We start from the raw sequence: 16485 nt of genomic DNA, 5'->3' as shown, positions 1-16485 counted from the left end.
AACCTTTGACATTTTCTGGCGATCATCTCTTGGGCAGACGCGGACCCAAGTCTGGCACGCACCACCATTCCGAAGCTCTTACTGAGATAAAAAAAGGAAGCGATAAAAAAATCGGTCGAATCTCCAGGAATCGGCAATTGCATGGTCGTTCGAAGAAGACCACATGATAACACGGGATCCGGGAGACCGTACCAACGATTCGCATCGTCAATGTTTGCTTTCTCATTTGCACGTGTCGATTAGTGCCGCGCTAGGACGCGGTCGCAACATTCCTTGCCCTGTATTTGGCACCATAAAAAAGAGCATGTGAAGTGCAAACGCGTTTCAAAAACTCCAGCGCGGAAATTTTCGAACTGCGCACGTCGGCGAGCTAGGCAGAATGTTTATAATATGTAAGATAGCGATGAAAAGATGAAAAATCACTGAACGCTGGATCTCGCTTCATCCGACGTTTCGACAAGTGGTGTTGTCTTCAAGGCAGCTACAAGGATCTGCCATCTCTTATTCTGCCTTGTGAAATAGCAATGGAACATTTTGCATAAAACGCTGAAAAGAAAACAAAAGCACCATCTGACCTGCGTGAAGCCGTCTCCGTCACGGCACGACGCTCCTCAATAACTGCCGACCCGTTGTCCTCAGTAGAGTAGCTTCCAGCGGGTTGATCACACTGTCAACACGGCACTGCCGGTCGTCCCCGTTGAAACGAGCAGCAGACGCTTCGCACGGTGAAATAACCGGAAGATGCGAAGTAGGCAGAAGAAAAAAACACTTATAAATGTGTAACACCGGTCAGCCGGTGCAACGAAATCCAAAGGCACGCCCGCCGATCCGTTAATCCGTCAAATGTAGCGCAGCGGCTCTAAACGACGACAACGTGGTGCAGGAGGAAGGCTTCGAGGGACGCACGGAGCGTGCAGGCAGTCCGAAGCCCGCGACGGTAGGAGAGAGTAAAAAACCTTTTCAACTGGGAATAAATTTCAGAGAAATACTCCCTCGCGTCCTCTCCTAGCACCCGACTCGGTGGCGAACGCACGACGGACTCTCGCGGCGAGCCACGACGGGAGTGGTAGATTGCGAGACTTTTTTTTTTCGTCCTTTCTCTTCGTCTTCTTTTGATCCTTCACGGCCGTCGCGCCAGCGCAACACAACACCCTTTCTCACTCGAACGGCAGGCACGCGGCTCGCATCCTTTTTGTAGTACTTCCGAAGCGCCGGCGCCTGCAAGGGTGAAAGAAAGAAAAACGGAAAAGAAAGAGGATCGGAGAGAGAAGGCACGGGAAAGAGCGAGCCGAAGCCGGCGCGAAAGCCCAGAGCCGAGCCAAGACCGTAAGGCCAGCCTTCGGAGAGGCGCGACAAGTTCGCGTCGGGCGCGCGAGGTGAAGCCAAGCCGCCGGGGCAACAGAAACGAAAATGCAAATGATAGGAAAGAGTGCAAGGGGTCGAAAGACAGAACTGAGCTATCACAGAGTGCCAGCGAGACGAGTTCTAGACCAAAATAAAGAAGCACGGAAAGGAATGGTTTCAAAAGGGTAACGGACAAGACGAGCAGACGACAAGACCGAAATGAAAGCATACACCACGTGGTGTGATGTATAGTTGTGGTGCATAAGTCGGGTCAACGGAAACGCAAAGCCAGAAGACATGAAAGGGGACGAGAAAATAAAGAACTGCGCTATCATACAGACCCAACGAGACGAGTTCTAGACCAAAATAAAGAAGTAGGGAAAGGAAAGGTCTTTAAAAGGTAACGGACGAGACGAGCAGACGACAAGACCGAAATGAAAGCATCCACCACGCGGTGTGACGTAGGAGTGGGGGTTGCATCCGTCGTCGAGATGCCATTAATGGTCGCAGTCGCTCGTTTCCGACTAAGAAAAAAAGGAGAAGAGGAACGTCGCTCTTTTAATGGACGACGTGCTACGATGTCATTTCTAATTCGAAGCCGCCAGCGGAATGTGCTTTAGCCCGAGTGAATGCTCCATTTGTTACTGTTGTGTTTCTTATTTTTTAGTTGCCGGTGCAGCGACGTTCGTGCGCCGGCTGCGCCACCCAACTCTTCTCTGGTAGCGTTAAAAAAAGCGAGCTTGCAGACGTCGTGTCGCCTGCCGCCCAGTTGTTGCCCGTTATTTTTGAGTTCGTGCTTTCCATCCGCTCGCGGCGTCGTCCTCTTTCCCGCCAACGTGTGAGAAAGGGGCGCGCGTTTTCCGGTGCATTCCGAGCGTGAAATGAAGTAAGCGCATCGGTGCCGCCATCTGTTGACGTCTCGCGCAATGAGCGTCAATGCGAAACGAAAGAAATATTAAATATAAACGAAAGACAGCTACGGGGCTGCAGCTGCATGTCTGCGCCTCCGGTCGGAAGTCGGCAATCTCGTTAGTCACACTTTTGTGGCGCTAGCGCTGTTTTCGTTTCGTATGCCGAACGCACCAACAGATAAGCAGCTTAGCTGAAGGCAAACAGCGAGGTTCACGGCGTTATTCATACATTCGTAGCGCGTCCTACTAACGGCTTAACCGCGTTTACCGGTTTGGCGCGTATTTGTTTTTCTTTTTTCATAATGCACTGGGGTTGGACATAAGCTTTCGTGATGAAACACCATGCCTTTAGTTTTCCTTAGCAACGGAGGTGCAAGGTCAAAACGAATCTTTCTTTGATTCAATGTAGCGAACTACCTATAGATAGAACTTCAATAAGACACACAGAGCACGAGTAGACCTGTCGAACGATCGTTGCATTGGTTGTCAGCATGGATCACAACTTGAGACTAGTTTCGAAAGTAAACCCATAGCGAAAAGAAAATTTTTGACGTGGAAACAAATTACAATAGCCATCATCATCATTAAAGCGAGCTCGTGCAAGCCATATAATAACACTCTCGAAAGCAGCACGCGTTGTGAACTTGCATATTAAATTGTGGAATACGATAATGACAAAATATACAATGTGTCACTGTAGATGGATGGACGGACGGTTGAAAAAATTCTCTGAAAATCCCGAGGTGCACGACTCAGCAATTTTTTTATCAACTAGATGGATACATGGAAAACGAGAAACAGACCAAGGCTTCACAGATATGAAAAAGAAAAGCTATTTGCTCGAAGTAAGGTGACGAAATGGTGGTAAACTGCCGGACGTGGTTCTGCATAATTTTTAATGAGAGAATGAAGCGATTTGGAAATAAGCGCCACTGAATGGGCCGAGGATATGTGGAACAACATTAAGATGTTCAGGTTATTGGATAATGTGTGGAACTATGCAAAGGTGCATGCCCAGGAGGATCGGCACAGTCGGCCTGTGCATCGAAAGACACACACACACACACACACACACACACACACACACACACACACACACACACACACACACACACACACACACACACACACACACACACACACACACAAAATGTTTATGCTAGCATTATACCACATGTGTAGAACAAACATTGCAGCTGCTAATAAGGATTGGTCAGTTAAGTGGCCCGGGAGGCATGCCTTCCCCGTTATGTGTTAGCGTTATGGTGTGTTAGGCCATATAGACCAGAATTTCCAGCGCTCGTAGGGGGCCGCCATGTTTGGCCGACCGAGGCGCCGCGGTGCGAGCATTTGCTTGGGGGCTGCTGAAACGCGCTGGCGTACAGCGCGGTGCACCACGTTTGTGGCTCTCAGTAGCGGGCGATGGCAGATTCGCGAGCGCTGCAGCCGCTCAGTCTTCTCTGAATGTCGGAACGTGCATCTTCTTTCATGCGACTACATTTTCGAACAGTGGAATTGTGCCAGGGAGCTAGCCAAACATCGCGAGAACGTTCAGCAACATCGTCACGAATGTTTGAATAGTTACAACGCCGTGCAGTTGCCCACTCTCTTTTTTTTTTATAACTATCATATCAAGAAACGTTTTAAACTTACGCATTTGCGTATGATAACGGCCAGATGAAGCCTAGTAAGCTGTATCTTATTATTTTTTTTTTTCTGAAAGGCAGCAGCGACAGATATTTTCGTGCCGCGCTACCGTCCGACTTTGTGCTGCACGATGGCTGTTTTGTGTTCTCTCGCAAAATGCAACGGGATGAATTTAATTAGGCGATTATTTAAGTTTTTAACGCAGAACGCTGTAGCGGAGATTACGTGCGGTTTCTTTAATTACTGGGAAAGGATGGCCTGTCGTAGTGTCCGATGTCTCTTGTAGCAAAGCTAGACGCAGCGCGCATGCCGGCCCCCGGCAAGAACACCCCGTCGCACAGGTGCTTTGAATCACTATCAAAACAGACGAAGATTACGTTTGAGTCCGATATTGATTGAGTTCGATCCTGACCAAGCGGCGCACACGCGTGCACTTTCTGTCGCGACGTGCGTCGTTAAGGATATACTTAACTGCAATGGAAGGATCGCCCCTGCAATGACAAGGTCCCTGTCACACGGGCACTTTCGATATCACAACTGAGCCGGATCAAAATTTATCGCCTCGACCTTCCTTTGCTGTCACAGTAAAGCTTCGTTGTTATAAAACCACAGGTCGACATGCCTCGCGGCTGTGAGGTTCAAAATACACATGTTTTACAGACATGAAGTTGTAAAAAGTGAAACAGTTCGTTACATCGAGGTTTACCTGCGCCTTTTTGAACAAATTTACAACCAAGGTGGCCGCATTTTGGATTTCAGAAGCAAGATTAAACAACCGCGTGTTCAGATTTCTGTGCATGTTAATTACTGAAGCTTGTTTCCACTCGGCAGCTGCGGTGGCGCCTGTAAGTCTTCAGGCAAAATTAAGAAACATTTGTTAATTGGCTTCGCAGTTTGAGAAAATATCTGGTGAGGTGCCTGAATACTGTCTTTCGCATTTCAAGATTCGTCGTTGTCGTTCCAGTAATTAAGTTTATTATTATCATTTTTTCATCCAGCAGGTGGTCCTGTTTTAACCCATACACTTGCAGTGCAGCCGTTTGAATAGGTAGAAAATATGGCCTCCTGAGCAAAAGCACCAGCTCACTTATTACTTATCGAAATCAAGGGCCTTGAAAAACGTCTGGAATACACGCTGCACAAGCACAAACCGCTCGTGTTCCCGTGAACGTCGCAGGTCTGTTGCATCAGCCGCTTCCTTTTTCTCTCGTTGTTCGGGCACCCAACGACGGCGCAGTGCCACCTCGATGAATTTTTATACATTGCACTGCCGTTCCCAGTATGCGGCAAGCAAGCAACTGAGACTGCAACTTTCTAACAGCTCTGAAAGCACTGACACAAGCGAACACGCGACGCAAGCGCGGCTATCACCTCCCGACATCAGCAGCCCCCGCCGTCGTCTGCACCACCAGGCGGCGCCTGGTGTCGAGAGTAGCGGAGGTGTCGCGAAAAGAAGAAGGCCGCGCCTAGGATATTTTGGAGCCACCTAAAAGCGCTGGGTAGGAAGTCTGTCACAATGCAACAACATATGGTAGATGAAGGAGGAAATAAATTGGAAGGATATGAAGCGCTAGGTTACATCCGAAAGATAACAGCCGATTCGTTTAAAAAGGTCCCCCAGGGGATTCCCCCGGTGAGTAAAAGTACGCAAAGGAGTGCAACCGACGAAGATGTAGTACTAGAGAATTTCAATTGGAAGAAGGCCGAAGGAAAAATTCCTAAGCGCACTACTCCGGGCTTAGATGGGGTTCCCGTCAGCCTCATTAACGAACTCGGACATAACACTAAAGAAGCACTGCTGAAAGCCGTAGAAAAGTGCTTACAGGAGAGGGAAATACCAGACAGTTGGAGAAAAAGTAGAATGAACTTAATCTATAAAGGCAAGGGAGAAAAGGATAACATTCGCTCGTATAGACCGCTAACAATTACATCGGTGCTATACAGGTTGGCGATGCAGGCAGTAAAATTAAAAATAGAAGCGTGGGTAGAACAAAATGATATTTTGGGAGAACTTCAGAATGGATTTCGAATCGACAGGCGGTTAGACGATAATCTGTTTGTTCTTACCCAGTGTATAGAAATATCTAAAATAGAAAACAGGCCCTTATACGTAGCTTATCTAGATATCACCGGGGCGTATGACAACGTTAATCAGGAAATTTTGTGGGATATATTGAAGGAAGTGGGCATAGGTGACGACTGTGTACAGCTTTTGAGGGAAATATACCGAGGAAATACAGTTTGTATAGAATGGGAAGGAATAAGTAGCAAGGACAGCGTTGAAATTAGCAAGGGGCTGAGACAGGGATGCCCTTTGTCCCCGCTGTTATTCATGCTGTACATGGCGAGGATGGAAAAAGCGCTAGAAGGTAGCAACATTGGATTTAATTTGTCACACAAACAGGTCGGAGCGATGGTTGAGCAGAAGCTTCCAGGTCTATTTTATGCTGATGATATTGTCTTATTTGCGGACAGTCAAGATGATATACAGCGACTGGCAGATATATGCGGAAGGGAGTGTGAGGCTCTAGGACTAGGATTTAGTGCAACAAAATGTGGATTGATGGTATTCAATGATCACGGAGACCATACGGTATTAATACAGGGCCAAAAAATACCGAGGGTAAGCGAGTACAAGTACCTCGGAGTATGGGTAAATGAGGGGGATAGATATATGGAGGTACAAGAGAAAGCATCGGTAGCAAAGGGAAAGAGGAATGCTGCAATTATTGAAGCACAGAGCTTTATGGGGATACAATAGGTACGAGGTGCTTCGAGGGCTGTGGAAGGGTGTGATGGTTCCGGGGCTTACATTTGGGAACTCAGTGGTGTGCATGAAGTCAGAGGTGCAATCAGGAATGGATGTAAATCAAAGGACGGTGGGCCGCCTCGCGTTGGGCGCTCACGGGAAGACGACAAATGAGGCGGTAAAGGGTGATATGGGATGGACAGGCTTTGAAGTGAGGGAAGCGCAGAGCAAAATGAGATTCGAAGAGAGGCTGAGGAAAATGAAGGAGAGTAGATGGGCAGAGAACGTTTTCAGGTATTTGTATAGAAAAAGCGTTGACACGCAGTGGAGAAAAAGAACTAGGAGGCTCACCAGTAAATATACGGCTGGCAGTGCGGGCGATATGGCAACAAGGAGCATTAAGCGGAAGGTCAGAGAGGCGGAGAGGACTTATTGGATGACAGCGATGGAAAAGAAGCCGGCTCTGAGTAACTACCGAAAAGGAAAAAACGAAATAAGGAGGGAAAGGTTTTACGATAATTCAAGGGGAAGCGCTTTACTGTTTGAAGCAAGGTCGGGCTGCCTTAGAACGCGTAGTTATAAAGCGAGATTTAGTAACGAAGAAGAACAATGTACATGCTGCGGGGTAACTAAGGAAACGATGGAACATGTACTGATTGAATGTGGCGATATTCACCCAGGTATACGTGTGGGCACGAGTCTACATGAAGCCTTGGGTTTTAGGGACAACAATGGAAAGCTGAACACGTCCGCGATAGAAATAAGTAAGAGACGGTTAGAGTATTGGTGGCAGAAAAGTAGAGATAAAGAACAAAAATAAATAATGGGGGAAAAATAAGGTCATTCTGCCTTAAGAGGCAGAGAGATGGACCGTGAATTTATATTTTTGGTATAATAACATAGATTTAATCAATGTAGATAAGGTATTAGGCCAACATGAAACAAGGAAGCTTTTTTTTCTTTCTTTCTTTTTTTTTTTCTTCGAGCCTGGTGGCAGACATGTCACCGCCCCGTTTTAAAGGGGACGCTCATAGCATCCATCCATCCATCCAGCGGCGCGGCTGACACTCGCGCTACGAGGCTAAGAAAAATGTGGTCTATACTGTGGGTAGGACTTGGATAGAGAGATGTGTGTGTAAACGTTAGACTGCAATGGGAACTGCAAGCGAACTGTGCATTACCATGCTATTTTCTTTACTTGTTCATTTTTGAATTTGGGTAACCACCTTTTTTTCTTTTTCGCAGCAGTACTTACAGAAATGCAGTAGCCGAGGTTACTTAAACCTCCACCTTGTCACAGCAAGTCAATTAGGACAGAACAGATATATCCCCAATGAAATATTTAGCATGACATTCCAGCAACTCCATATGATTCCTTCCGGAATACATGTAGATTCCATATGTTTTTCATATAGTTGCCACATAGTTCCGTGAGAAATCTTAAGGAAACATATGGGATTATTGAAATCCGATATGGACCGTTTGGGGATTGCGAACATTGGAGCTAGTAAGCAAGGTTCTGACCTGCATATTGTCACGGTTCGGCGGTTGAACTCAGTTTAGTTGTTCTTTATCTCTGCCACACAGAAGGTTAGTGAGCTTTCTGTGAAGAAATATTTTTGCATAGGCGCATGGGATGAGGCAGAGGCGAATAGTTTGCCAAAATAATTTCCAAAGCCCCCATGTAGAGAAAGACGAATGAAAGAAAAAAACTATCACCAGTTTTTCTAGCAAGAACCAACATGAAAATTTACGCAAATTTCCCTGAAAGAAAGGCTCCGAGTTGACGAAAAGAAATCTGCGGACTAGGAAGACTTCTATTCCCCCTGAGATGCTTCCTTTCTGAGAAATCCGTATGATTTTCTTGAGTACCTTCACGTGATGCGAACGAGTATGTGGTTGAACATTCTTCTTTTTTTGGGGGAAATTGCTCCTACTTGAATAGTTTGGCGAGTGAATCAGTCGGTAAGACTGATTTGCTGCACCGTTTACGCGGGTGCCGTGTCAGGAAACATTACAATGGACCGTTTGCTGTTATGTATGCATCCCTTTGCCCGTCATGGAATAGAGCCAGGACATCGCGCCCTTGCACGAACTTCGATATTCGCGTAGAAAGAGCAGCGTGCCATACTTCTGACGGTACAAAAGAAGAAGATGGGCTGAGAGGGCGGGGGGGGGGGGGGCTGTCCTCCCGTCCTACTAACTGATCGATTGGCTTATTGTTTTTAAGGATCACCAGGTATGGCCGTTGGATGATGAGCGAGGCTGGGACGGACGTGACATGGTCGATGTGACCGATGAGCACCCCTGTGTCCTCCAGTCTCGAGAACAGTTTTGTGGTCTCTTGAGGCCGGTGTTATACTTTAGCGCGGAAAAAGTGAAATGAATCCCGTGCTCACGGACAGGCATATTCCATCATTTCTGACGTGCCGCCGAGACTCTTGAATGCCGACGCAGTGGGGCCCCTGGAATCATTATCTGCATCGGCAGTTCCTTTTTTCTTTGTGGAAACAACGGACTTTTGGCAGTACTTTGTGTCTAGCGGCTGTTGTTCCTTCTATAGAGCCTCTTACATCCACTTTCTCTAAATTAGTGCTCTGTAATCGGACGTTACCGCACCCAAGAAATATAAAAATCGTATCATCAGCCTCTAAACCAGTTGCTCAAGGACACATTGCTATTTACGACTTAGATACTCTGAGTTCTTCGCTCCGAGACTTCAAAATGTAATAACCCCTAAACATAGGAGACTGCTTGCAGATGTAAACGCCCCTCTGACAAAATGACACCGGTTGAGGAGGTAGGGGAGTTCTCAGTGCAATGAAGTTTTGGAGGTGGCGAACTGAATGTTTCCTTGCGCGCTGCTAATGCTCTCTGCAACGCTCTTTGCAAAACCCTTTGCAACGCTCGTAACGCTCTTGCACGCTCTTAAAGGTTTTAATGTTCCTTTGCACATCTTTGCCGCTCTTAACGAATTGTTCAAGGACACGTTGAAATATAAGACTTGAAGACAGCGAGTTCTCAGTACCTGGTCTTCAAAATATGATATACTAAATCCTGAACACAGGATGTCCTCTGCTCATATAAATGTCCTACTGCTATAACGACACCGACTGAAGGGGTGGGGTAGTTCATGGGGGCGTCTGTGGTGGCGAAGTTAACATTGCTTTGCACGCAGATAAAAGTGCGAAAGATTGCAAGAAAACGATAGGTATGCGTCTCTCATATTTGAAGCAACACGACACTCAAGGAAACTTGATTTTTTTTGTGTTGTTGGTAGGTGCACTGGATGTAACGGAAACAATGTCGAAAGTGGCAGGGACGCAGGTCGCTATATGAAATGTTATTTGGTGGATTACTGCAACCATGATGCAAGAGGACCAACTGCCGGTAAACCCGCGGGTTATCTTTTTTTTTATTCTTTGACTGACACATTTCGTCTGGCTGTTACTGAGGATGAAGCTTTATTGTTGCTTTTTTGGAACCTTTACTGCATTGTGAATTTTTTTCGGCGCGCTACTAAGATACGAAAGACGACGTGGAAAAAACCACAGAGGACAAACAAGCGTGAACAATCAATTGTTTGTTTCACGATATCAACTGATTATTTTTGGGAATTTTACTGCAATGTTCTTGCTTATATTGCGATGCACCATCTCTACAACAACGCCGTTAGGATACATGACGTAATGTAAATTTATTCTCACACTCTTTGTTAACCACAAAAGACTCATTGCATACGCATCAGCGACAGAGGACAGCAAATTTCTGTGGCTCAGTATCACTAAACATGGATTATACCCATACGAAAGCCGGCGCACAACTTGCCAGAATGGCGTAATCATTTTGAAACGGCTAGTGTCAGGCGTGCTCAATTGAGTCATGACTGAGGCAGCGCCGGCGCGGTGTTGCGGTGTGGGTCTTTTTTTTTTTTGTAACATGCGCACGCCAGCTCTACTTAGTGCCTACTTATGTCAATCCATAAACTCGACGTGGGCTATACCTGCTTTTAGGCAAGGACGGGGTATTGATTGCGATCTAGTGTTTTCGTTTACATATGTCGACGTGCGGTTTTGGTCGATCGCATCTGTTGGCTACCTCGCGAGATGATTCGTGAAGCCCTGAAAACTCGGGTGGTTCCGTGCACACTGCAAGGACTTTCCTAATAAAGCTAAGCGATAGCGTGCCAAGGTTTTCTTTTTTCTGGTAAAGAAACAAAAGCAACGATATCTCTTCTAACACTTTCGAATAACCATGTTTCGATTGCAGCATAGAAGTTGATATGCCATTAGAGAGAGCTCTCCAAGTTGTTACTAAAGATTACTTCATCCCGAGAACAAGCTAGGAGTGGTACCACACGCCTACTGGACTATATATACAGGAACACACAAGCTTCAAAGCAGCCGTGGATAACGCAATTTCAGTCACGTTACTAGCACATGTATGTATCAATTATATACCATATTTTGAACTTTCAGCAAGGACAGTACAGTTAAAGCGGTCCTGAACTACTTTTCTAAGTAATCATCGATTTACGTCAGTATAGGACTTTATGGCCTCAAGAATCGATCGCCGCAAAAATTTTTGAAATGCGTCAAGATGAGCGGAGTTACAAAAATTTGTCTGACGCTTTGAGCTCACTAAAAAAACAATCGACTATTTGGGGAGTATTTCTGCCACACAACAATAATCGTCATCTGGCTTGCTCGCCTTTCCTATCTTCCAAACCCGGCTCTCGTCACTTTTCCATGAAGAATAATGCTATGTTGCGCTGATAACACGCGCGCCGTTCTTGACTGGGAAGTGCCGGGACCTCGGTGATAACGCGAGGAAAGTACGCGATGTGGATTATGATTATTGTTGTGTGGCAGAAATACTCCCCAAATACTCGATTTTTGCTTAAAGTGCTCTTTCGATATTTTTTTTCATCCCGACCAGCACGCTCGAAGCTACACATGTAGGGGTGGCATGGCGGAAAGAAGCAACGTCATGCGCGCGTAATGACCTTGAGAGCGTGTCATGAAACGGGATCGCTCTCTCCAGTTGTGATTCGGGTGCGCGCTAGTGTGTATACTTTTTAATGTTAGCACACGAAATAGCGCGGCGCCCGGCACGTGGCGGTTCCCGTGGCAAAAAGCACAATCTGATCCAAACGCTGCTCTTGCTCTATGTCAGCTATCGTCCAATAGCAGCAGTCTTGTTTATGGCGAAATGTATGCTGTATTACGGCACTCCGAAGAGAGTGTGCGGGCCTCTCAACAGAGGGCGCTTGAGAAAGTGGCAACTTCGCGCTCCGCTTTTGAACTCTCTTTGCCATACACGACTGCTAGATTAGGCTCATCTGCTCACAGCAGCGTGTGCTTTCCGCTGTATGTGTGTTTTCCCTAAGCACGAGGGGTACTTCATGAACCGCTTAAATCTGCTTGCAGGTCGATTGCGATAAAGAAACCTTGACTCTACAAATAATTTTCTTCGGCCCCATCATTGCTCCATCGCTCTAGATAGTTGTCACAGTATTGATATGGAACCCATGCCCTTTTTTCAGGAGAATATTTCTGTCCTTGCAGTAGCCAAGTGAGGGCATCCCGTACACAAAGTCTTGAAATAAGTGTTCCTCTCGCTTCTGGAATACCGTTTCTGCAGAATATACGCACAAGGGTGTCGTTGTAAAGCTACCTCGAAATTATACGGAAAAAAACGAACTGCGATCTTAGGATGGACAGATCAAATGCGCAATCAATTCATAAACTTAAAGAGACCTTGTCGCAGGAATTCTGGTGTGGGCATCAGCGGCATTATCCAGCACAACAAATGAGCATGATAACTACTTGCAAATGAGGACCTCCTGTTTTTTTGTATGTGTGAAAGGTTAACCGGAAGCCTAGAAACATGAGGGCAACAAATAAAGTTATTATATGTCGAAGACTACACGAGTCCCAGCATAAACTCAATGCTTGTCAAGTGCGGTGACCTGCAGAGAAAAGGAGAAATGACGTAGAGCCAAGATGAAGTGGGTCACCGTGACATAATACCGGAACTATAGGCCCATAATTCTTCATACGCCCCGTTCGCTGTATGCTATAAGGCTGAGCATATATTTGCAACTCACCGCTATCTTACCATGACTAGTGAACGGTTAGCGGCTGTGTCCTATACAGTAGTTAATCGCATCCTACCAGCGCTCCGCACTGGTTAGCAGTGGTTACTAACGGCTAGTGTTCGCGTAATGATGGCTGACGTCAGCTACGCGATGGCTGCTGCTGGCTAATGGTGGCTTATTATTGGCAAATGTTGTCTAGAGGGGGGAGGAGGAGAGTCCATTAGCACCTCAACATCTCGGGGTCACATGATCTAAACAGAAACGTCATGTACACGGCGTCACCGGTAGAACGACACGTCACTGTCGACCCTGGCTCTGGTTTTAGCGATGCTCGCAAAATAACAAGAACCGGGAAGCGGCGCTGCTTAGGTTTCTGACCCTACAATGACACGAGCCAGCCCTGACAATGGCAAAAAGCAATACTTATGCAACGCCACGCAGAAACTTGCCTTTCGTTCAATTTGTGCAGCGGGGGTATGACGTCACGTGACGCTTCAGCACAGGTCACGTGACCACGAGCAGTATGGGGGCACTGTATGCTGGCCATAGAGTTAATATACTGACTCTAGAGGAAAAGCTGGGCCGCGAGACCTATAACCACAAGAACGCTGACATCTTGGAACGTTGTCATTCTTGCCATCACATATCAATCCTAAACAAGCATCTTCGCAATTAAAAACTTGCGGATATTGTTTTGTGTTTATTTTGAATACTTCTACGAAAGAATACGACGGCTATTTATGCAATTTACTGCACGCGGAAAGGAGCGTTTGCAGGCTTGTTAACTAGATGGCACCACCATATCAACACTCGCGAGTACGCGAGTGTGTGCTTGCGGCCGATTGCGCCGGTTTGCGCGTCGTGTTAAAGCTCCTGAAACTTCGTTCACGACGTGTATCTCGTAGTTGTCATAGTGTCCCGTTGTGTGCGTTTTCTGTCGCCGCATACCACTCGACTTCATATGACAGCCCTTTTTTCTTTCGAGCTGGAACCTTCAGTCAGTGCATCAGTGCAAACCAGGACGGACGGCAAAGAAGAGATGAGACAAGTCCTGAATGTTACGTACGAACTGGTCGCAACCGATTTTTTAAATACTTTTTAACGGCGATAAAGCTTCGTGGGCCGTGTAATTTAATTTCGATTGAAGCTTTCGGGAGATGTCTCACTCACATTCGCCGCTGCATGCTGCAATAGACATTTTTCTGCTTTACGGCTCTCTGCGCTGAAGTGCGGCAGCAATGAGCTGAAAAAGAACGTGGGTACAGGTGTCTCGTCATTGAAAGTCGAATCAGCGCGCGACCACGGCCTACGGACTTTGCTTCGAGCTGCGAATCTGTCGAGTGACCTTTGTGCCAGCGAACGGAGAAACTTTGGTAGGGAGTGCCTAGTAAAAAGCATGCACGAACAGGTGGAAATTTTAACTGTTATCATCCGGACCACCTGCACAGACAACCGTACACTAACACACGGCTTCACGCGTCAAAACACAGCTGATGTTCTCTGAACAGCGCGTAGCTGCCTTAGGTTGGTAGATTAAAACTGATTACTACCGTCAAATGTAGCGAGCGTCTCAGGGTCTGGCAACGCTGGCAACGATCGTTTTGTTCCATCATGGCGGAACCCATGCGGTTATAGGTTTCAATGCATGGGCCCTATGGGGAGCTTTTCCTCTAGAGTCAGTATATTAACTCTATGATGCTGGCTGAAGGATGGCAAGTGTTGGCTAATGTAGGGCAATGTAGGCTCACTTTCTGTAAGCCTACATTGGCATACATTTTAATAATAATAATAATATCTGGGGTTTAACGTCCCAAAACAGCGATATGATTATGAGGCACGCCGTAGTGGAGGCCTCCGGAAATTTCGACCACCTGGGGTTATTTAACGTGCACTTAAATCTAAGTACACGGGCCTCGAACATTTTCGCCTCCATCGAAAATGCAGCCGCCACGGCCAGGATTCGATCCCGCGACCTTCGGCTCATTGGCATACATTTTGTAAGGCTTACTTTCTGTAGGCCAATGTGGGCTTACTTTCTGTAAATCGCAATCCAGCGAGCCACTCGCATATGCATACAAAAACCTGAGCTGACACGGCTTGAAATAATTTTGTCAAGGTTCTCGTACACTTCCCCCAGGGCAGGCGAGATGCCCCCTTTCTTTAAAGCGAAGCTTGGCGAAACTGAAATTCGTCCGTCTTAGGGGTGCGAAAACTCCTAGCGCGTATGTGCCAGAGAAATTGGACGAGCCCCACTACTCCCTCTGGTAGATGAAGTCGTCCGCGGGCAGAAACGTATGTCCCACAGAAATTGGACAAATCTCACTACTTCCCACTGGTCCCGCTAATAATGAAGAATGGAGCGCACGGGCGGTCAACACTAATGAAGATTTCTGGACAGACCTAACCAATAATTAAGAAAAGGCTTTTATGGACCGTCTGGGTTAGCCCAGTGATAAGCACCAGGCAAGAAGTTGTCAGCTTCTCTGGTTAATCATATGTACGAAGTGCTTCGGCGGTGATTTTTTTTTTGTGTTGTTTTGGGGAGCACACCAACCTAGCGATTTTTTTTTTTTTTTTTCGCATGCTACGCCGCCTTATGCGCGCGCTCCATTCGCGGCTGAGAGGTGGCGCCGGGACGCCTCTTCCTCCCTCCACCGCCGCTAGGCGTCGCCGCCGCCGACAGCGGCGCTTGGTTGATCACGGTTGCCCCTGGCAACGGCTGGGTTGCGTCCTATGCATTTTTAATCCATGACGAAAAGGCGGCTAAGGAGGCGAGGGAGAAAAGGGGGCGAGCCCGAGTGGGGGAAAGAAAAGGCGCGTAGGAAAGGGAAAAGCTTTCCTGTCGGCTGAGCAAGGCCGCCCGGCGGCCGAGTGCCCAAACGCGAAGGCGCGCGTCTGTGTGTGCGTGGGGCGTCGGTGCCCGCGTTTGTTGTGCGTGTCAGTGCGTGAGCGCGTGTTACATGCGTTCGTTTGGGCGCGTGTCGTGGCGAGGGGGTGTGTGTCGGTGCCCATGTGTTTGACAGAGAGAAAAAAAAGAGGGAAAGAGGACCGGTGTCTGAGGTAGGGAAATGCTGCGTTCCGGCTCGCCCGGCGGCGAACGCCAAGCTTCAGTGGCAGTTTTGGTTCGCTTCGTCTCACCCTCGACTCGGCCGTGTGTTGGCCGGTCGAGCGCTCGGCCACGCTAGATTTACTGCTCTCCGCCTCGCTGGCGTTGGATCTCTCTTCGCTCGCTCGCCCGCGTCGCTTGATATATACATAGGTAGGCGAATCTGTCGGGAAGCCAGGTTAACTTTATGAGCTCGCCGCTTCTGCGCTGGCTGCGTTTGTTGTGCGGTTCGCGAGAAGGGGGGGGGGTAGCTTGCGGCGTAATAGCCGTGATTGGAGTTGCATGCTGATGAAGAAGGAGGAGTGTGTCTGCACGGGTCGTTTCCTCGGGTCTCGTAGGCAGATCCCCGCGAGTTTAATTTGCAAGTCGCGTGGACCGAGATCGCGGTTGTGCACGGAGGTGCGCAACCGCGAGAGAACGTCGCTTTCTTTGAGTGATGCATGAGGGCTTCCTGCAAAATTCAATTGAGATTGAAACCTGGCTTTGCAATCGTTCAATTCGCACGGGATATCAGCACGACATACCTCATATCCGCGGTTGTCACTTCAGAAGTTCTTGCAGCGTTGGTGACGAAGCTTTATGTTTCTAAATGACAATGTATATTAGGATGAAAAATAGTTGAACATAG

At 47.4% G+C, this 16485-nt stretch overlaps 1 protein-coding gene across 3 annotated transcripts in view; it reads right to left on the bottom strand.

Moving 5' to 3' along the window:
• LOC119402112 (excitatory amino acid transporter) overlaps nucleotides 1-16485 on the bottom strand; it is a 158874-nt gene that overhangs the window by 118063 nt on the left and 24326 nt on the right. Inside the window, exon 1 of one of the 3 annotated variants that reach the window (XM_049418499.1) lies at nucleotides 576-1079. The exons of the other annotated variants lie outside the window; for them this stretch is intronic. The gene's annotated coding sequence lies outside the window, so the exon portion shown is untranslated. Of the gene's footprint in view, nucleotides 1-575; nucleotides 1080-16485 lie in introns of those variants that run through there. 3 annotated transcript variants of the gene reach the window in all.

Source organism: Rhipicephalus sanguineus, chromosome 8, assembly GCF_013339695.2.
Source record: "Rhipicephalus sanguineus isolate Rsan-2018 chromosome 8, BIME_Rsan_1.4, whole genome shotgun sequence".
NCBI lineage: Eukaryota > Metazoa > Arthropoda > Arachnida > Ixodida > Ixodidae > Rhipicephalus > Rhipicephalus sanguineus.
The sequence above is the reverse complement of the archived record's forward strand: the minus strand, read 5'-3'. Positions and strand labels throughout refer to the sequence as shown.